Source organism: Quercus lobata, chromosome 10, assembly GCF_001633185.2.
Source record: "Quercus lobata isolate SW786 chromosome 10, ValleyOak3.0 Primary Assembly, whole genome shotgun sequence".
NCBI lineage: Eukaryota > Viridiplantae > Streptophyta > Magnoliopsida > Fagales > Fagaceae > Quercus > Quercus lobata.
Genome location: NC_044913.1, coordinates 1,489,337 through 1,512,341, shown reverse-complemented (window position 1 = coordinate 1,512,341; position 23,005 = coordinate 1,489,337). Strand labels below are relative to the sequence as shown.

At 35.5% G+C, this 23,005-nt stretch overlaps 1 pseudogene; it reads right to left on the bottom strand.

Annotated features, from left to right (window-relative positions):
- Positions 1-454: 454 nt before the first annotated feature.
- LOC115963471 lies at positions 455-20,011 on the bottom strand (annotated as a pseudogene).
- Positions 20,012-23,005: the final 2,994 nt, after the last annotated feature.

The following is a 23,005-nucleotide window of genomic DNA, read 5'->3' as shown; positions in this document are numbered from 1 at the left end:
TGGGATGTGGTTGATTATATGCATTAGTCATGCTGTAATGCTCTCAATAAAAACTTTCAGTTTCAGCTGAATCAAAAATATAAAAATTCCCAACAACTCAAATGGAAATGCAGCACCACAAATATATTAATAGACCATCAAGAATAGAAATATAGCAACTACTCCATTCTAAAAAATATACATGGCAACGCCACACATTATCATTTAGTTCAAAATTAGAGAGAGAAAAGAAAAAAAAAAAAAAGGAACAGAGAAGCACCAGAGCACATAAGTAAAAGAAGAAAAGAAAAGCCCAGGACAAAACAAAATGAAGTTTGAACTTACGACTGACCAATAAATTTAGCAGTGCAGCAACTGATTCATTTTTTTATATTTATGCCAGAAACACTATTAAAAATACACAGGAATTCAATGACACAAACACTTACAAACATTAACAGCTTATGGCATATAATTAGTCAGACGGGAAGGCAGAAGCAAGGAACTTTTTGTCCTTCTTGATAATTTGCAAATTCTTGGACTTCATTAAAAACATGACCGCTTCCTCATTAAATTCCAGCATAAAGGCCAACTTGATCAGCTCAGAGAGTGCACCAACATGGTCCCTTTTCTCCCATAACACACCCCCGGATATTGCCTCAGAAAAATGTGTAGCATATTCAATGAGATTCTTATATCCACTAGATCTATCCAACTTCTCTGCGAAAAAAGTTGAAGCCTCTCTATCCCAGCGTGTAATTCTGCTTGCTCTTGCATTCATGATCTCCCCTGAAGAAAGTGATAAGCCGTAGTTTACAGTGATCGGTTCAACTGTCTCAAAGAAAGTTGTATTCAGAAGCCCTTGAATAGTTTCGTGCCTCCTTTTTGCTCCAATTTTCATCACAGGATTTGCAAGATAACCAAGGATTAGCATAAACAGACCTTTTGTAATCAAAATCTCCTTTAGATTCACTTGACTGAGTTCAGCAACATCCGCTGAGGATGTTTCTTCCTTCTCTACAGATTCAGATATAGTGCGAACACCTATTTTCTCGTAAATTTCAAACAACTTTGTCTGAGATAAAGAAGGAATGGTTGGCTGAGGACACCAGACAAATATTGGTCGAGAAGAATGCTGTTCAAAAAGATCCTTCAGTTGAGGATCATCAGCAATAAAAACATCATGCTTGTTGGACAACAAAATTCCATCTTAGTCAGAAATACCAACTGGTAATTTCACCAACCTATCAGCCAGAGTCTTTGCACTCACGTGCTTTGAAACAAAAGACCAGAACTTACAACAGTCAGCATATGACAATCGATGTCCTGAACTTTCCCAAACCTTCCAAAGATTACAGTAATTGTCCACTGAAGGATATTTTCCAACACCAAAAGCATTGGAGAAAAAGTCAAGTAACTCAGGTTCAAAATATTTGTCAAGAACTTTCAGCAGCGAACTGAAGAGACCATCCTTGTCATGCAGAACACATTCAGAGGGGCTGACCCACTCACCATTCTGACTTCCATCTGGGATCCATATCCCTTTTGCAACTTCAGTGTCTGGATCCCAATTAAATAGACTCAAGTAATTGTATATTCGAACTATAGTAGGCAACTGAACATGGAAATAAAGGTGGCTGGTGTTGAAGATGACTTAAACGACAGCAGCAACAATAATGAGCAAAACAACGGTAGGAATAAAGGTTGTAAATATAAAACGACCAAGAAGAAAGGAAAAGAGAAACTCACCGTTTCACTCAAGGATTAGCTGTAGGAGTTAGTTACAGTTTTGCCACCTGTCATTAGTTGATTGGTTGAACCCTTAAGCAGTTAGTTAATTCTTTTGGGCAATATGTTTAGCCCCTGTTTTCCTGTATATATACAGAGCATGTAGCTAATTATTCATTTAACAACTTGTAACAGATTGATAAGCAAATACAGAGTTACTTTTCTCTCAAAGCAAGTTCTTGCTTTTCTGTTTTGTATTTTCTGATTTCACATGGTATCAGAGCAATTTTCTTTCATTTTCTCACCAACCAAACAAATTTTTCTTTCCAAACTTGATCTCTTAGTCACTGATGGCTTCAGATTCCTCAAGCGCACCTTCTTCTTCATCTACATCAACTGGCAGTGCTGCCATGGCAGATGAATCTGCTAATAATCCGTACTTCTTACCAGCGAATGAAAATCCTGGTTTGATTCTCACTTCTCAGCCTCTTACCGGTCCTGAGAACTACCTGACTTGGGGGCAAGATCTGTGTTTCTAGCCCTAAGTTCCAGAAATAAGTTTGGATTTGTTAATGGTTCAATTTCAGAACCAAATCCAACTTCACCTCTGTTCAACTATTGGAATAGGTGCAACACTACGATTCTTTCATGGCTGACCAACTTTCTTAGTCCTGACCTCAAGGCAAGTGTTATGTACATCAATTCTGTGAGGGATTTGTGGATTGATCTCAAGAACAGGCTGTCTCAAGATAATACGCCTAGATTGTTTGAGTTGGAGAAGGATATTTCGCATTTGGTTCAAGGATCACTCTCGGTGAGTTCCTATTTTACTAAATTCAAGACCTTGTGGGATGAGTTTGTGAATAATCAATCTTTTACTGTTTGCACCTATGCTTGTGTTTGTGGTTCTAAGTCATCTCAGTTAGATGCACAACACAAAGAACACGTTTTTCGTTTTTTAATGGGGTTAAATGATAGCTATGGCAACTTGATTGGACAAATCTTGCTTATTGAACCTTTTCCCACTCTTAGCAAAGTGTGCTCTTTAGTTCTGCAAGAAGAGAAAAGGAGGAATATAGGAAATATTGTTAATGTAGTTCAGCAAGTGGATGCTGTGGCGATGTATGTGAATAACAATAGGCCATTTCAAGGTGCTCAAGGTCAGAATAAAGGTGGTGGAAAAGGGAAGAAAGATAGACCAATTTGTACCTATTGTGGTTTTACTGGACACATAGCAGATAAGTGCTATAAGCTCCACGGATATCCTCCTGGTTATAAGCCTAAAGGAGGCAATAGGTCAATGGTCAATCAAGTTTCAGATCCTTTTGGGTTTGATGTCAATAACATTGGTTTTCCTAATGTTCAATCCAATGTTTTGCCCACTCAAGGAGTCCAATCTGATGGTATGTCAGAATTTGGTCAATACTCCTTTTGGTGCTCAGACTGGTTTCCAGAATGGTGTTGGAAATACACCCATTGGCATTGCACATGCTGCATCTGGCAATCCTGTTGGTGGTGCTTTTCTACAGCAAAATGCTTCCTCCTATCAGCCTCAATGTCCCATTTCTCCAGCTCAATGTGAACAATTACTCTCTTTTCTCAAAGGGTATCTAGGTTCAGGTTCAGGTTTTGGCACTCAAACCAGTCATGTTGCTTCTGTCATTACACCCAATGCCATTTTAGCCTTACCACAGACATCATCATCATCTTTCCCTTCTTCTTTCAACTCAGCTTCCATTTCCTCTAATTTCTCAGGTAATCCCTTTTGGATCCCTCCTAATTTTTCTCATTCTGTTTTTTATGCTTAAGTAGTTGATAGAACTGTGTTCAAATCTGATTCTTGGATTATAGACACCGGTGCCACTGATCATATGGTCCATTCAGTGTCTCAATTCACTACTATCACTTCCATTGTTAACACTTATGTTTATTTGCCAAATGGGGATCAAGCCTTAGTCACACATGTGGGCACTGTGCAGATTTCATCTACTCTTGTTTTAAAAGATGTGTTGTGTGTTCCATCTTTTGGTTTTAATCTGATTTCAGTTAGCAAACTTACCAAAACCTTGTTTTGTTGTCTCATTTTCTTTGGTAATTGTTGTTTCATTCAGGACCTTGCTCAATGGAGCATGATTGGTCAGGGTAGAGAGAGCAATGGCTTGTATCTGTTGGATTCTTCACATCAACAAAGGTCTACTGCTCTCAGTGCTACCAGTACCAATCCCTTTTCAAGCACAGAATTGTGGCACAATAGATTAGGACATCCTTCATTTTCAAAACTTCAATTGTTAAAGGGTGTTGTAAATATTGACGTTTCTAATAAAACTACATGTTGTGATGTTTGTCATTTTTCAAAACAAAAGAGGCTTCCCTTTCCTATAAGTACTCATATTTCTTCTGCTCCTTTTGATTTGATTCATTGTGATCTTTGGGGTCCTTTTGCCACTTGTACTATTGAAGGTTACAAGTATTTTTTAACCATTGTGGATAACTTTTCTAGGTGTTCTTGGGTATATTTGCTCAAGCTTAAATCTGACACTCAGTTTGTTATTCCAAATTTTGCTAATATGGTTAAAACTCAATTCAACAGATCCATTAAGACCATTAGAAGTGATAATGGGACAGAATTTTATCTTAAAGATTTTTTTCACTCTAATGGCATTTTGCATCAACTAACTTGTGTTGATACTCCTCAACAAAATGCAATTGTTGAGAGGAAGCATCAACACATTCTTAATGTTGCTAGAGCATTAAAATTTCAATCTCATGTACCTTTATGTTTTTGGGGTGATTGCATCCTCACTGTTGTTCATTTGATTAATAGGGTACCTTCTAAGTCTTTAGGTAATAAAACACCTTATGAAATGCTTTTTCATTCTTCACCCTCTTACACACATCTTAGATGTTTTGGTTGTTTGTGTTTTATCTCTACCTCCTCCTCTCACAGACACAAATTTGCACCTAGGTCCAGAAAATGTGTGTTTTTGGGCTATCCTCATGGCATAAAAGGCTAGAAAGTGTTAGATCTTGTTACCAATTATGTCTACATTTCTAGAGACATTGTGTTTTATGAATCTAATTTTCCTTATGCCTCTACTTCATCTCCTTCCAATTCTTATTTGACTGATTTTGTGTTTCCTCATGTCAATTCTAGTTCTTCTTGTACTTCTGATTGTCTTTCTTCTACCACCCCTGCCCATTCTTTTCCAGATTCTATTCCCATTTCAGATTCTGATTTGGTTATTTCACATTCTGATTTTGTTGCATCCGAACCTACTCCCCATACTTCTCTTCCTAACTCAAATTCTTTAGAACCTACTACCCATGCTTCAATTCCTATTCTTGACCATGATACTACTCTTGATTTAGATATCACATCCATTACTCAGCTTGTCCAACCTCCTTTAAGAAGGTCTACTAGACCTCATGTGCCTCCATCTTACCTATCAGATTATTCTTGTAAATCTATTGTTAGTGCCAAACCTAAATCTGGTTTGCCTTTTGCTTTTTCTGATTTCATGAGCTATTCTCACTTGGGTTCAAGATTTAAATCTTTTGTCCTAGCAGTTAGTGCTACTCCCTCAGAGCCTGTTTCCTTTCATCAGGCTATCCAATTTTCTGAGTGGAGGGCGGCTATGGACAAAGAGATTGAGGCTTTGGAAGTGAACAATACTTGGTCTTTAGCCCCTTTACCTCCTGGCAAGACTGCCATAGGCTGCAAGTGGGTTTATAGAATCAAATACTTACCTGATGGGTCTATTGAAAGGTATAAAGCTCGGTTAGTTGCTAAGGGCTTCACTCAGAAACTTGGCCTAGACTACTCTGAAACATTTTCCCCAATTGCTAAGTCTGTTTTTGTTAGGATTGTGCTTTCCTTGGTTGCTGTGAAAGGGTGGGTTTTACATCAAATGGATGTAAACAATGCCTTCTTACATGGTGATTTAGTGGAGGATGTTTATATGTCTCTTCCACCTGGTTTTCACAGCAAGGGGGAGGGTTTAGTATGCAAGTTGAACAAAAGTTTATATGGTCTCAAACAAGCTTCAAGATAATGGTTTGCAAAGTTTTCAACTACCATACTGCAGATGGGGTTTGTGTAGTCAAAATCAGATTACTCCATATTCATACATTCACAAGAAGCTTCTTTTACTGTTCTTTTGGTGTATGTTGATGACATCTTGTTGACTGGAAATGATCCTACTTGTGTTACTGCCTTAAAGAAGTTTCTTGATGATCAATTTGGTTTGAAGGACCTTGGTTCATTAAGGTATTTCTTGGGCTTGGAAGTAGCTAGAACTGATGCAGGCATTAGTTTAACACAGAGAAAATATGCCTTAGAGATATTGCAAGACACAGGTTTCATAGGGTGTAAACCAGTCCAGTTTCCTACGGAACAGAACCTTAAATTGTCTAAGTATGAAGGAACATTGCTTGCTGAACCAGGGATATACAGAAGGCTTATAGGAAGACTATTGTACTTAACTTTGACAAGGCCGGACATAACATATGTTGTACACAGACTGAGTCAGTTTGTATCACAGCCTAGAGAGCCACATTTGTTGGCAGCACACAGAGTACTTCAGTTCATCAAGGCTTCACCAGGAAAAGGGATTTACTTCCCAAGCAACACAGAGTTGCATATTAAAGCCTTCTGTGATGCTAATTGGGCTGGATGCCCTGATACTCGTAGGTGTCTTACAGGATATGCAGTGTATTTAGGGGATTCTTTAATATCTTGGAGGTCCAAGAAACAAGGAGTGGTGTCTAGATCTTCTGCCGAAGCAGAATACAGGGCTATGGCTAGTGTAGCCTGCGAAATCACTTGGGTAATGCAGCTACTGAAGGACTTGAAGATTAATCATCACAAACCTGCTATGTTATTTTGTGACAACCAGGCAGCTCTATACATAGCTGCTAACCCTGTTTTTCATGAGCGAACAAAACATATAGAAGTTGATTGTCATTTGGTTAGAGACAAAATCTTGGAGGGTAAGATCAAAACTTTTCATGTAACAACTAATTCCCAAGTTGTTGACATTTTCACTAAAGTCTGGGCATGGCAGCATTTACAAGACTCTCAAGTAAAGTAGGTTTAAAAGATATATTCCAGCCAAGGCCTTTGAAGGAAAATAGCTCAGTTCAAGTCATAGAGTTTGAGACACTGGACTTGAGGGGGAGTGTTGAAGATGACTTAAATGACAGCAGCAACAATAATGAGCAAAACGACAGTAGGAATAAAGGTTGTAAATATAAAACGACCAGGAAGAAAGGAAAAGAGAAACTCATCGTTTCACTTAAGGATTAGCTGTAGGAGTTAGTTATAGTTTTGCCACCTGTCATTAGTTGATTGGTTGAACCCTTAAGCAGTTAGTTAATTCTTTTGGGCAATATGTTTAGCCCCTGTTTTCCCGTATATATACAGAGCATGTAGCTAATTATTCATTTAACAACTTGTAACAGATTGATAAGCAAATACAGAGTTACTTTTCTCTCAAAGCAAGTTCTTGCTTTTCTGTTTTGTATTTTTTGATTTCACAGCTGGCAATCAATGAGCATCCGCCTTCAACATCAAGGATGACTTCTATTGCCTTGAGCTCTTCTTTGTACTGTGTAATATTAGAATCATAAAAATCTTCATCAATAAAAGGTCCATCTGTTCGCTCCAAATAAAAGCACCACCTAGGATCGAATAATAAGCACTCTTCTGGAGGGCTATAACCATTAGTGGTTTTCAACCATTTCCGAGAAATTTGTTTTAGGAAAGGATCTGGAAAGGAGTAATTCACTCCTCATTTAAAATCCGTATGCATTCCAGCAATGAAAGCACATTTTCATTAGTTATGCAGGCAGGATCCATGGGAAAGTGAAGACCAGCTGCTACAAACTTCACACCATCTTTGAATTCAACAACAACCCCCATGTTCTTCAGCTCTTCCTTGTATTTATGAATGTCCTTGCCATAATAGTTGTCACTATTTTCTAAGAAAGGGAGGTCGACAGTAATTGGTAAAATTGACTCCCAATCTGGCCCAAACAGAATGCAATCTCTTGGAGATCTTTTATCACCAGGCATAGTCTGCAACCACTTAAGGTCACGGATCAATTTTGTCCTATCTGAAGGAAACAAATTTTTTAGCTTTCTACAACAAAAAAGAATAGAGAAGATACTGCTTCCATAGAAATCATGATCAATCAATGCAAAACCTTCAAAAACCTGTAGAATGCAAACCCATTGAGGGTCAAACAAGAAACATTCTCCCAGAGGTTTGTACCCAAGATTCGTCTTGAAGCATTTCACACCTCTCAACGCCTGAACAAGTTTGTCAGATTTGTCAGATGATCCTAGAGGTCGCATACATTCCAGTATCAAAAGAACTACCTCAGCTGTCAGACATGAGCTTGGAGGTAATTTTAAGTTGTCTACAACAAGCTTATAAGGATCAATGAAGCCAATTCCCACACCAAGTGATTTGAGTTCCTCTCTATAAGAAAGAATTTCCTCTCCAAAGTAATCTCGATCGACGAAGGGGATGCTACTGATTTGTGACGCAGTTTTCCATTCCTCATCAAACAAAACAGATTCTACTGGAGACCTGACACCGCACGATGTCTTTAGCCATCTCTTATCCTTGATACTGTTGATGAACTTATACTGATGAAGAAAATTTACCCTCAAAAACCTAATGAACTTTAGTACAGACAGCACTTGGTTTCTATTTAACGTGGGGCTTTCTATGAAAGACATAAGACGCTTTCCAATAAATTCACATGCTTCTCCATAATCAGACATGACACCAATTTTCTTGAGCTCGTCCTCGTACTCATTTATTTAATCACCATAAAAACATAGATCAAGCAACGGAATATCAAAAGGCACCTATCCGTTCTGCAAAATGTATCCCAATGAAGAGGAAAGCATGATTGACTCTGAAGGTTGCCGGTAACCATGACAGCCACTAGTATAATTTTCAACCAGCTACCTTCCCTTATGCATTTCAAGAACCTCTTGGGAATGTTAATTTCTTTACGTTTCATCTTTCTAATCCAACCCAACAACAAGAATGCATTTTCCTTGGTGAGTGATAATGATACTGTAGGAATTGCAGCATCAGGAGGAGATATATCAGGGATATCTGAAGCTACAACATGAGTTTTAAGGAAATCCAAGAGTGTTTGCAAAACAGCGTGTTTGCAAGTAGTCTTCTGCTAACTAAACGTAGGCTTCATTTTTCCATGGATTTGAACCAATCAATCTCACCCATTTGCTTCCCTTGGCAGGCACAAGAACCCCTTTCCTGTGAGTCTTTATATTTCTATCGTTATCCACAAGTGGCATAGAGCGACATATATCACTAACCTCCTATTGGGAAAGAAAAGACTTTTGAAGCGAGTGGTACAAGAAGTGAACAAGGGCAATAACATGCTTCTGGCAAGTATTGAGATGATTATTTAGGTGATGTGCATATTCATAGACGCTCATACGACCAACCTCCACATGATCTCGTAGCCACTGTAACACCATAGCCCTCTTAGAGAAGATCCAAATAGCTTCTTGTGTGCTTTTCGGCAAAAAAAAGTAATTGGCTGGACATTTGAATTCCTTGTTCCAATCAACCAGCCATGAGATATGATCAGGATGACTGGATAAGGACACCACTCTGTCACGACTCAACTGCTTGGATTCATTTATGCTGCACAAAGACACATTGCCATAAAGACCCACATATTTTATTAGTGGTATGTACTTGATGTCGGTAGAGTCAAATTTGAACCTCCAGTTATAAGAAATAAACAGTAAAAGATCCAAGTACACGTCCTCTGACACTTCGTCAATACGTTTAGAACTTTGGATGCACTTTGCGTACCATTCGTTGTTGACTTGTTCCACACCCAAGAAATTCAATATGCGATCATATTCCTTTCTATCAAATGAAGAGCTCAAAATGTGCTTTCCATGTGATGAAATATGAACCAAGCTCACCTTTTGCTCCCTTGCCTTTTCTAGAATGGTCCAGAAATCAGGCATAACCAACTTCACGAGGTCGATGAAAGGACTTCTGCTCCGTGTATGACTCACTTGGAAGAATACTTTTTTCAAGAAGCTTTGATATGACGGACTTCCTGACAACATTCAACGTTTGATAAGAAGAGGTGTTGATGGGAATGAACCTGAACGTGGAAGCCAAACTTGACACTAGAGCATTTTCAGAATTTTTAACTAGTGAAACAAACGCATTGGTAAAAGCAGAGGGCACGCAGTCAAGAATCCCTTGGTTGCACTCCAAGAGAATTGTTTCCCATGATGAGGCAAGAAGAAAATCTGCCTGAACTATGAAGGGAAAGTTGGTAAACATCTCTGTGGGAAGAAATGCATAGATCCCAAGTGAGCTCATCCCCCTGTGGAGGCGCTCTTTCAAAGGAAAAGCCAATATGATCACCAACTCTTCAACTTCCATTCTCCTTTCCACTTTGTTTTCCTGCTTAACAGGAAAATTTCGCTTCCACATAAAGTAGCTGCATTCTCCCTTGTACCCCTTATCCTTTTCATTGGCAGAGAGATGGAGTGTGTAGGGGACAGCATCGATGTTCTTGTTCTTCCTCACCACCAATCCAGTCTCTCTTGTAATAGCTATTGCACTTACAGTATTGAGCCTAGGATCCTTTTTATGTTCCTTGACTAAAAGCTGCCTAATCTTTGATAGGAACAATAGAACTTCTGGACGAACATTGAGCTGCTGCTTCACAGGTGTGACCTTATCAAACTTCAGAGGTAAGGCTATTGTTGTTGTTGGAAGAGTAGTCCCAGAACCATATATTTGTTTTATGTTAGAAAGAGTTGGGTTCTCTTCGACCCATTCAGGAACTATGTTCTCGAGATTGCAATGTGGGCAAGGCTCTTCATTAAATCGTATCTGATATCCATTGCTGAATATGTCTGGCTCAGAACTAACCAGAAAGACACTCTTAAATCCAATTCCTGCATGTTAACCATAGAATAAGCTAATTAGAGCAATAAGAGAACAACTAAATTATCATGTCCGGTAATTATCAATATCATTATGGTTTTATCATTTTCTTTCACTATAATTGAGTATATAACAGACAATACTTTGCATTGACATCTTAAGATTAGAAAAGAAGTCAATTCATGAGCATTGAGAGAGAGAGAGAGAGAGAGAGAGAGAGAGAGAGAGAGCATTGGTTTTTTAAATTTATTTTTTAAAAAAGGTTCCAACTTTTGACGACATTTGTTCATTGTAGTTTCTACAAGAACATCACAAGTTAAGTACAGCAATGTCTTGGAACGCATATCTTATACTTAAGCCATTAAGTGGGGATTTTTTAATCAAAAGAGTAAAAAAATGAGTAAAAAAAATCAAAATAAAGATGGCAACAGATATATATATATATATATATATTATTTATTTATTTATTTCTTCTTCTACATTTAAAATATATACAAAAACATGTCTGGAAAATATCTTCAAAACCTGTTTTTAGCCATTTTGAAAACATATTTAAAAAATGGTAGACCAAACAGCCCTGGATTTTCATTTTAGATTCAAAGAACCATTTATGGTCACAAGGATTTGCATTTAATTATAACAAATTTTGGTTTTAATCATTTTACTTTGTCTTTATGTCCTTGGCTAACACCTTGTTTGCTCTGACATAAAACATTTCTCAAAAAATGTTTTCCTCGTTTTCAAGGGTTTGGGACAACTGAAAAAATTGGTCAAACTAAAATAATTTTTTTGTTAAACAGGAAAAACACATTCTTTGGCCAAAACACATCCTAGAATCATTTGCATTGGTAGAAATACCCATAAACTCCAAAATGGCCAAACAAACCTCACAATTTTTAAAATGCCTTGGAAACTATAAAATGACAAAAATAACCTGGATAACCATAAAATGATAAAAATAAACTCTTGAAACCTCTAAAATGATAGAAGAAACCTTAAAATTACCAATGCGGCCAAATTACTCTCAAAACTAACATAATAACCAAAATACCCCTATACCTACAAAATAACCAAAATACCTTTAAACAACCACTATGGCTAAAAAACCCTCTCTCTTTTTCACTTTTTAATTTTTTTTTTTATATGACCATCTAATTGGGGGAGAGAGGATTTTAATCCTCTCCATTAGAAACACCAGGGGGTTCCAATTAAGTTGCAATGCTCTTAGCAACTAAAATACCCCCTAAAACCACCAAAATGACCTAAAAAAAAAAAATCGCTAAACCATTGAAATGACAAGAATATCTCATGAATCCTCAAAATGACCACAATAGGGCTCAAAATTTTGGGAAATGCCAAAAAAATTTAAAAGTTGTACAAAATCAACTTTAAAGTGTTAGTTTGGAGGTTTCAAGTGTTTTTAATTATGGTTTGAATGTGTAATTTTAGATAATAGTTTAGTTTTTTTTTTTCCTCTCATTTTGATTGCGCTTATTAGTGTAATTTTCAATATTTTTATTTTGATCATGCTTATTTTTTTTAGTTTGATTTTAGTTGTTTTGGTTAATATTTTAAAGTATTGATTTTAAGTTGTTATTTAATATCTTTATAAAAATATATTAAAGAGTTTTCGAATACACAGCCAAACACTGAAAAACAAACAATTTTCCTTGAAGATATTTGGCTAAATTACAAATTGCACCCTCTAACTTTGCCTAAAATTCAATTCAATCATCTAATTTCACTTTCGTTCAATTCAATATCTTAACTTTCAATTTTATTCAATATAGTCCTTCAGTTAATCTTTGTCCGAATTGTGCCATTAACTTTCAACTTTGTTAGTTTCTAAAAAAAATAAATAAATAAAACTTTGTTTAATACAAAATTACGTTGTTTTGGGGAATCCTTAATAGCTAAATTCTAACAAAGACTAACGGAAAGCCTGAATTAAACAAAGTTAAAAGTGAGAGGACCGACTTGAATTTTAAGCAGTTAGAAGGTGCAATTTGTAATTTAGCCAAAATAGTTTTAGATAAAAACATTTTGTTCTGAAATGAATAGAGCCTAACTTAATAACACAAATTTTTTTTGTGGGGGTGGGTGTTGGAGGGGAGGGGGGCCAGCACGAGGGGGGGGGGGGGGGGTGGGTTTTTTAAACCTAGATACTATCTTTCACCCAATTTTACAAGAGGATTGAACTAGAGGTTATTGGTGACTAAGAATATACTTATCTTTATCAAAATTGATTGTCAAATATTAACATTCCCTCATACCTTGACTTGTTTGTTAATGTTTTCTATAAGCTATACTTTGACCTTGCAAAATTTCATCATGCAAGAAGATTTATTTATAGATTTTATACTTTGAACTCTCTTTCCAAGGCAACAATATTTCATTCCTAATTCAAGCAACTATTGTAACCCATGTTACATATGACTTTTAAGTGAGCATTACTAACTTTCAAAACTCTTAAGTTAGCATTTATCACTTTAGAGAATAATATGCGAAAGTTGCTCCTTTTGTGGATCAAGGAATTTTGATGTTTGACTTAAACAAATAAGTCAACAATATCATGCTTGTTCTAACTTCTTTCCAAGTCAACCCAATTAATATTATTAATAGTTTTCTTGACAAAATAGCATTTTGAGTAAACCAAATATAAGAAAATTTGACATTACTAGTTCTCATAAGAATACCTACAGTATAGTGGCTAGAATAAGCTGTAATTCTAGGAAACTCAGTAAAGTACCTTTCTCTCCAATATAACCATGTTTCCTATTGCCTTTCTTGGTGGACTGACCAACATTGCGAATAGAGTCAATGTTTTTTGATGAGAAACCTTTCTTATTGTTGAATATCAGCAATGTTGTTGGAGCCCCTATGTTTGTAGTATCCTCAGAAGTTATGAAAAACTCAAGAGATGGATCCACTGCCTCCAAGTAATCATTATCTTCAGCATTCTAACCAAAAAAAAATCAACATATACATTAGTCAATAAAAGTAAACCCTATTCTTCTACTCCATAAATACATCTAACACTAAGCCCTCGTTTGGGAGGAGGGAATGGAGTGAAATGGAAAGGAATAAAAAGAATAATTTTATAATATTCTTCCATTCCCTTGTTTGGGAGTTTTAATGGACGGAATGAAAGCTTGTTTCCTAATTTGAGATTTTATGTGGGAGGGAATGAAATAGGTAGGAGAGAACACTCATTTCTCTCTATTTCCTTAAAATCTCAAATTTTTATTCCCCCCCAAATTTGGAGGAATGGAATTAGATTTAATGAATTTTTTTACTAAAACTCCCAAAATACCCCGATATATTCAACCCTTTATTTTAAAATAGGGGTCTAATAGTATATTGTCATAAAATGATTCTATTCCATTTCCAACTTTGTTATTTCCAAACAAGATTACTTACATTCTATTCATTTTCATTCATTTCCATTCCTTTATTTTAAAATATCCAATCAAGGTTACTTAATTCCATTCTTTTTCATTACTTAACTACATTTCATTCTATTCCATTCCTTTCCATTCCCTTATAATCATTCTATTCCATTCCTTTCTATTCCCTTATAAACTCTTAATCGAAGTCTAAGCCCTCACTTGGGAGGAGAGAATGGAATGGAATAGAAATAGAAATGAATGAAGAGAATAATTTTAGAATATTCTTCCCATCCCGTGTTTGAGAGTTTTAATGGAGAAAATGGAAAGTTCATTCTCTTATTTGGGAGTTTAAGTGAGAGGGAATGGAATTGGTAGGAAGGAACACACATTCATTTTTATTCTCTTAAAATATCAAATTTTCACTTCTCCTAAAATTGGGAGGAATTGGAGGAAATTGAATTAGATTTAATGAATATTTTTTACAAAAACTCTCAAAATACCCCTATGTATTTGTTGACACCTCATTTTGCAACCCGCATTTAACCTCACTTGGAGGGTAAAAGGGTAATTTTGCCTTGACAAGGATCATTATGGTTATGCCATGGTGGTTTATAAGGACTGATAGTTTTTAGACCCCTTAAAACACAATTGAATTAACCTAGGTAATTAGCCAAGTTATTACTTAGTTCAAATTAACAAATCTAGGTTATCACAATGACAAAAATCATATCATGCAAAGCAGCTGAAAGATAAATAATACAAAGATATGATCACTTAGAAAACCAAATCGGTATAAACCTGGGTAGGATTTGACCTAGTTATCCTCAAGATAAACTTGAATCCACTATCTTGAAAGAATCAAAGTTCATACAATAAAACTTACAAGCCCCCACGCTCGACTTCTTATTGTTACCCACAAGTAGAACTTACTGACACGACCACGTGTAAGTTCCGAATCCACGGACTCATTCTTTCTTGGATTCACCATCAGATACAAGCACACCCGCTTGTGTTTCTTTAATCTTCAATGGTAGCAACCGAGTTGATCATCAAGGTATAGATAAAATCTCCTCCCTGAAAACCTAAATTTGTGTAAAGGAAAGCTCCTTTAGATCTCACAAGAGATTTACATAAATAGCAATTATGAGCAACACTAAAACGTGGGTAGGGTTGCTTTTTATACTTAGGACAAATTAAAAAAACCCTAAACATTTTAAACAATTAGGGTTGAGTTGGAAATCTACAGAAAAATGCATTTTGCCCGAGATTCGATCGATCGAGCCTAAGCTTCGATCGAATCAAGCCAGGCCGAAATGCATAGTAACTTTTGTATTAGCTCGATTTCAACTTTACATAAAAGATACAACTTTGAGCAAGACTGAACACTATTAAATACATTTTTTTGATCATGGTTTGCTAACAATACACATTAGAGTTTTAAATACATAAAAACCTAAGTCTTTAGAACCTAACAAGGACAAATTGCACCGTTCGGACCAACGCGGTGCTCCTGGCGTCATAAGTTGGGAGGTACGACATCCTAGCTTGTAGGGACCTTTTACCTACCTTTTACCCATGTTGTAATGACCCATAGAACATACCTTTAGGTTAGTCCATGTAAATTGCATTGCATTATGCATTTGTTTGGCCGTTGTTTGAACCATGATGAACCCAATTCCAACACTTGAGCCCATCATAATTGTTTGAACCTTGTATGCTATGAATGAACTCAAGCCCAAAGGCCTGTGATTGAACTCTACTTTGTATGGAAATCAAAAATTGTTTCTTGAATCATTTTAAGCTTAGCACTTGAGCCCATCAAAGGTGTATACACATGATCAACATCAAAGGCCAAAAGCTCACAAGATGCATGCCTTCCAAGTGTAAGCCCAAGCCATTTCATCATAATCAAGGTTCAAGCCCACCAAGCCTCAAGCATCCTAAATGGATTAAGAAGAAGCAAGTGGCCCAACTTTGCCTTAGTTCACATTTGGTTTGCAACATTATGGTTAAGCCTAAAGTTTGTTTGTTTATTCCATGTTTCTATATTTCTTTGAATTCAAATTTTTTATGTAGCATCTAATGAGCTTTGTTTGTGTGTGTGTGTGTATATATATAACTAAAAAAAAAATAAAAAATCAAACATTTTTTTTTTTTCCAAATCTTTCCCAAAAAAAAAAAAGAGAGAAAAATTTTAAATGAAAAAAAAAAAGTCTTTGGACTGGGGCATTAAGCCCTTAAGTGATTTTTTGAAAAAGAAAAAAAAAAAATTTCTTTGAACTAAGACCTTTGAACTTCCTAGTGACTTTTTCAAAAAGACCCAATTTTTTTCTTTCAAAGATTAAAAAAAGAAAAAGAAAAAAAGTCTCATTTTCAAAATGGTACATGAGGATCCCTTGGACAAAACATTTTCTAAATCTTGATGTTTAAAGGCTTGAGCAATCAACTTATACATAGGAATGATTAATTTCATTGGATCCATGTAAAGACTTTTGCTACTTGACTTAGAATATAAGAAGAAATGGTCTTAAAAGGCAATTAAAAAGAATCCATCCATCGAAAAATCCCAAGAATCCATGCACTTGATCCAATTTTCAAAAGTCTTTTGTTTCACAACATTAGAGCATTCATACTTTTTTTTTTTTTAAGATGAATTATTACAAGAGCTCAAGTCACTGTACCTACAAGCATGCATTGCTAGGGATAGGAGGCCGTCTTTGATAAAACAAAATTATACCTTAATACCTAGAATGATCATTATCCATTGCTAACCCATTTGAGCCTTTAAACACTTAGCCTCTTTTTCGCATGAACCCACTAAAATCTAAACCTAGGGTGGGAAAAATTCAAAGTATGCATGCTTAAATCTCATGTTAAGGAGGAGTTGACCTTGTAGCTTTGAAGGTAATTGATAAAGCTCTCCTAGAAGACATGAAAGACAAGTACAAAATTCATTAAGCTAAAGATAAGAGATCATCAAAGAAAAATGAGCTTTTAATCAATCAAGGAAAGAGAAATGAAATTCTATCAATATGGGAGAAAAAAAAAATGTGCATCGAGTTTGAAGAACCTAAAATTCATCATTCCAAGAGGAATAGAAGGTTCATCCAAAAGAAAGTTCATCAAAAAAGGAAAAGATTCATCAAGCACAGAAAGGTGCAAACGCATTGAGGCAAGAAGAAGTCTAGAGAGTGCATCAAAATGAACAAAAATCATTAAGCTAAGAAATACAAGGTGGGCGTTTGTTCAAGCAAATTGTGACGGGAAACAGAATTTGCCCTAGTTCATCGTACTTGTGAAGAAGTTGTTGTGTTTGTGCACCGTAGGATTTTGTAACCAAGCATCTTCTTGATTTTCACCATGGATGAACTGAAGAACTTTGCAGCTAACAACCTTCTCTAGTTTGGAAATGAAGTTGAGTACTGGGATCCATGCAATTGGTTAGTCATGTACTGGGAGCCATGCATCAAAAGAAGAAATTGTCACTACAGAACAAGTCCAATTGGATATTGGGATAAGGGTTCAATTGTGGGTTGGTATAAGATACTGGGATTGCTTTACTTGTAACCACTTGTTGTGATAATAGTGAAATTTCGAAAGTGATGACCTTAAAATCACCAGGTGGGATTTTTGTCGTGTTGGTTTTCCCCATTCGTAAACAAATCACCATGTTCAATTTAATTTTTGCTGCACTTAGTTTAATTGGTGATTTGTTTGTACTACCACGCGTTTACATATTAATTTGATTAATTAAAAAACTTGACTAATTAATCAATTAATTCATCACAAGGGGTCAATAGGTTTTTGGCCTATCATGAATGAATATTAAATTGGTAGAAACCAAAAGATAATATAAAAATATTTTAACATAGCCTTTTCGTTTTATTTATAATTGAGAGTTTGACATACTTGAAGAAATAATCCAGCTTTTGAACTTGCAATTTAATAGATAGTTTGTAATCAATTTGTAGAAAATATGAACAACCTACACAACAAAAAGATAATATAAAAAATATTATAGTAAGTTCACAAAAGTAATATGAAGAGCATTTTTCTAAAACTACTTGGAGATTCTTGCCTTTATGTAGTTCCATTAATAATGAAAACATCACAGGGTAAGACCCAACCCAAATACTTAATCCAACCTCGTTTTTTAGACCAATCTCATTTTTTTATTATTTTTTATCTCCCTCTATTTTTACTCTTTCACTTTGTGTTAAAAGCTTCCACTGCCTATTTTAGCCATGCCCTAAATTCTCACCTACATGCTATATATGCTTTCTTTTTTGTTTTTCTTTCGATTTTTTTTTCTTTTACAGTTCATAATTTATGAACCTAACAAAGACAACTGGAGGACCCTTATTCCCCTTAACTTTTATTCTCTCCTAAGCTATCCATTTCACTTATCAATGACATATATTCAACCTCATAGAAATTTAAGCTCTAATTGGTGTCTTTGAAACAATTCCAGAAGTAGCAACATCTCTTCATCGAATGTTTTGGCTTAATTATCATTTTTTTAGTCAAATTATAGAAAGCCATTTGATTACACCCACCTAAAAATCAATTTCTAATTGATATTTAGAGATACTTGACTATATATACCAACTTTTGAACTTGCAATTTAAGAGATAATCCATATTAAATTGGTAGCAAATATGAACAACCTACACAACCAAAAGATAATACTAAAAAAATCTTAGCATAGCCTGTTCATTTTATTTATAATTGAGAGTTGGACACACTTGAAGAAACAATCCAGCTCTATTTACAATGGGATTTCCCAGTAAAGCAGCTCATTCAACAATGTCCTATTTCTTTTGGTTACATAAATTGTTCGGGCAACAATGGAATTTCCCAAAAGGCATATGATACATGGTTGATGCACTTCGGTTATTTATTGTGAGCTACAAAAGAAAATTTGTAAAATCACATCCCAAAAGGCATATTGGATACTATGGAAGGACTCTAATGTTGCTCCTGCATCACAGCTTGTGGCAAGATACACTGGTTCAAATGAAAGTTTATAGGTATAAATGTTGTATTGGGAAATTTTCTTCAGACAATCTTGAAAATTTTGAGCTATTGTGGTATGAATTTTGTTTAACTTTACATCAATCTGGGGTAATCTTATAGATCTACTAACAATCTCAAATTTGACGGCCTATGATATTATTTTGTTGAGTTTCACATATATGGAAAATGATGCAAACGTTTTGACTCTAGATATTTATGGCCATTTAAGCGTACTATTTTCGTGAATACAACTCTGAAGTGGACTCAGTTAAAGTCAAGTTTAAGGTAAGTACTCGATTTCCTTCAAAGACAATATACTGATATAGGGAAAGTAACCTATCATAGAAACCACACTCACACAATTCTCCAAAATGCAAATATGATTAGAAACTTGATGTATTAAACCATGCTTTGTAACAAAACCTGTATTTAGCAAGTTGTTTAGTGCAGATAATAAAAAAAAAATCCAATAGGAAAAAAAGAAACCCGAACATTTCAAGCAAAGACTAACATGGAAATCAGTACATATTTCATCAAAATACATGCTTAAATATAGCTCAATTGGCACTTCCTTCTCTTATAATAATTAGTTGAAAGGTGAGGTCAGGAGTTTAAAACTTGCTAGGTACATCTGTAACTTACCAATAAAAGAAAATGGAATAGGTGAAATGTATTGGTTGTAAATTGTAATATGTGATTCCCATATGTATTGGGATGCCTTGTGAGGATATTTTGTGTTCTAAATGTTTCTTAGATTTGTTTCAATGAATTACCTGCCTAAAAAAGAAAAATGAATAAGTAAAAAAATATGCAGATAGTAGAAGTGTTTAGGGTGGGGCCATGAAGGTATCAATTCTGCATATGGTAGGATCACTACATATTAAGAGGCATATTTTCTACTTACCGGATTCTATAGTTATATTGATTATCCATGATTTCAATTGTCCTCTGGGTGGAGGAGATTTAATCCAAGACATTGGAATACCTTTCAGAAGATCTAGCAATTAACAATTATGCAAATCCCTAATATCTATAGAGTGGCTTATATGAGAATTCTCTGTAATTTTTTGCATTACGAATATGAAATTTGCTCCCACATCTACACAATAACATGTTCCATATGACTATGGCTTTACAATTACATAACCTATACATCAGGCTGAACAATAACATCCATATTAGATTAAGTTCCTTAGCTAGAGAGCAAAATATATACCCCACTCACATAGATATTTTGTAACATTTTGTAAGTGTGAAGAATCTTACATTTTTTTCTTCATTGAAATTTCAACATAGATAGAAAATGAAAAATAAAAGGGCAAGATTTTTTCCAAAAGAAGGCTTTTAATTTTTTGTGATATATAATATATGAGCAGATGGTGGCAAAAAAAAAAAAAAGAGCTAAGAGGATTTCAAAAATATCTTCAGTAACATCATAGCATATAATTCATAGGAAAGAGAAATAGGATTCAAATTCTTTTCTTTTAAATTAATTATTATAGTGGAGTACAAAAGGATGATTTTGAAGGGTTTAAACAGTCAGTTGTTTAAGGCGGCACATAAATATTGGAGAACCATCCAAATTAGTGGAAAAAATTCACAAGGGATCTCATAAAAAAGAAAACACAAACTCTTTACTAATTTAATGGCCACCATTTCATACAGCCATGAGCTGTACAATTTATAAAGCACACAGTATCTCTCATGTCTTGTTTCACTTTCTTATATTTTGAGTTGAATTGACATTCATAATAGGGGGAACCATGTTTTATTTTGTTGGAGGAATCATTCAGAGAGTGGTTAAGAAAAAGAGAGAGACAGAGAAGAATCCACAAAAAAGAAATTTTGAAATTAGCATATGCAGGTTTCTACTCTGTCTGTACTGAAGAATCCACAAAAAAAGTATCTCAAGTACTGAAGAATATTAATATATATATATATATATATATATATATATTTATAGGATGATTCTTTTAGGGGTCGCAACTCACACAAGGGAAAGCTACTAAAATCTTGACATTCCAAGTCACTTGGCACTATAATATGATTGCAAATTCTCTCGCACGATTAAAAGTTTTGGATGTGACTCAAGAGGTTTCAAAAAAACCCATGCCAATTGTTTGGCCAATTCTAGTAAAAGATGACAGATTTAATATATAGATTCAATATAGCTAGAAAATTAGAATGAACATAACCAAAAGAAGTAGTGCTCCAATTAAATAACCCAGCAATAACGAATTCAACACCCTAGGAAGAAATAAATGTAGAGAGGAAAAAAAAGCATCAAGCAAAAGAATAGAGCACAACACGAAATAGTAAAAGGTGATAGATTTAATATATAGATTCAATATAGCTAGAAAATCATAATGAACATACGCAGAAAGAAATTCAACGCCCTAGGTAGAAACAAACATAGAAAGGGAGAAAAATCCATCAAGCAAAAGAATAGAGCACAAAAGAAATTAGGGTGTAGGGATACCTCAACTGAACCACCTGTTTACGTCAGTATTTATATAGATGTGAGGAGAGGAAGGAAGGAAGGAAGAAAGAGAGGCTGCCATTAGAAGTTGAAACAGAAGCTAAAACCGTAGAACAAGAAGATGAAATCGTGAGTGAAACAGTAGAACAAAAGCTGAAACCGTGAGAATCAAAAGGTGGGGAAGGGGAAGGGACTATGCTTGAAACAATGAATCAAAACGTGGGGGACAGGAATTTGAATCGTGTAACAGAAGGAAAGGGAATAGTAATCATGATAAAACATTAGGTTTGACAAAGGGATGTGTAAGGTTGAATTTAATCAACCATGTGTTGGCTTTATTTCATGACAAATTTGCTTGTAATACAACACTTAGAAACCCTATATTTAGGTGGGAATCATGTAAGGGTAGTGTGTGAGAGAGTGTGAAGAAATGCTCAAGACAGTGCAGTGAAACAGGGGCTCGCGGCTGGATCTCGCGGGAGGCTCACGGCTTGCAAGCCACCAAAAGTTGCACATGCGTAGAGCATGCAGGGGAGCTGAACAGTCACGCCAGCTGGAGCACTATAGGACAAAAATCCAGACTGGCCAGTCAGTTAGCTTACGGCTTGAACTCGCGACTCAGTCAAGTCACGAGGTCAAGTCACCAGCTAACCTTGTTTTGGAAAAATTGACTCTTCGCATTCTATTTTCACACCAGTATAAATACCCCTCATTCCCACAAAATATGTGTGGCTATTCAGAAAGAAAAACCCTAAGAGAGGTTTCTTCAAAACACCCACCCAATTAGAGAGAGTTACTTATTCTTAGAGAGAAATCTTTGTAGTCTCTTCTCATTCCCTCTCTCATTGTCATACCTATTGAGAGGAGATTTCTATCCAAATACTACCCACACCCATTTAGAGTGTTGAATGTTTTTGGAGCTTTAGGAAGCATTGGAAGATGCCAAGGATGGCAAATGCTATGGATTATAGCGGAATCCAGTAAGCTAGAAAAGAAAAAGTTTCGGCGCAACCTCGTTGGAGTAAGAAGCTTGGAGGGTTTAGGTACATCGGGTAAATTAGACTTGGAGGGTCTATTGCTGTTCATGTATCCCAACTACATTTTCTAGTGGATTATTGACCGCTTGGAGGACGGCGGAGAGGTTTTACGCCGAGGGCGTTGGTTTCCTCTTCGGTAACACATCACGTGTTGTCTGTGTTTGCATCTTCCTTCCCTTTTATCTTTGCCTTTTATTATCTACTGTGGGTTGTGATTTGAATTTGGCTTAGATTGTTTTTTCAATTCTGTTTTATAGCTTTTGTTCACACTAGTTGTTTGACTTAAAGCTTGAATTGGTTAATTTGTAAATTGGGGGGCTAAACATTCAAGGGTGTTTTTACACTATTTGAATTTTCAGGATGTAGTTGAAAAGGTTATGGGTGTGGGCTTGGGCTCTATAGTGGAATTAA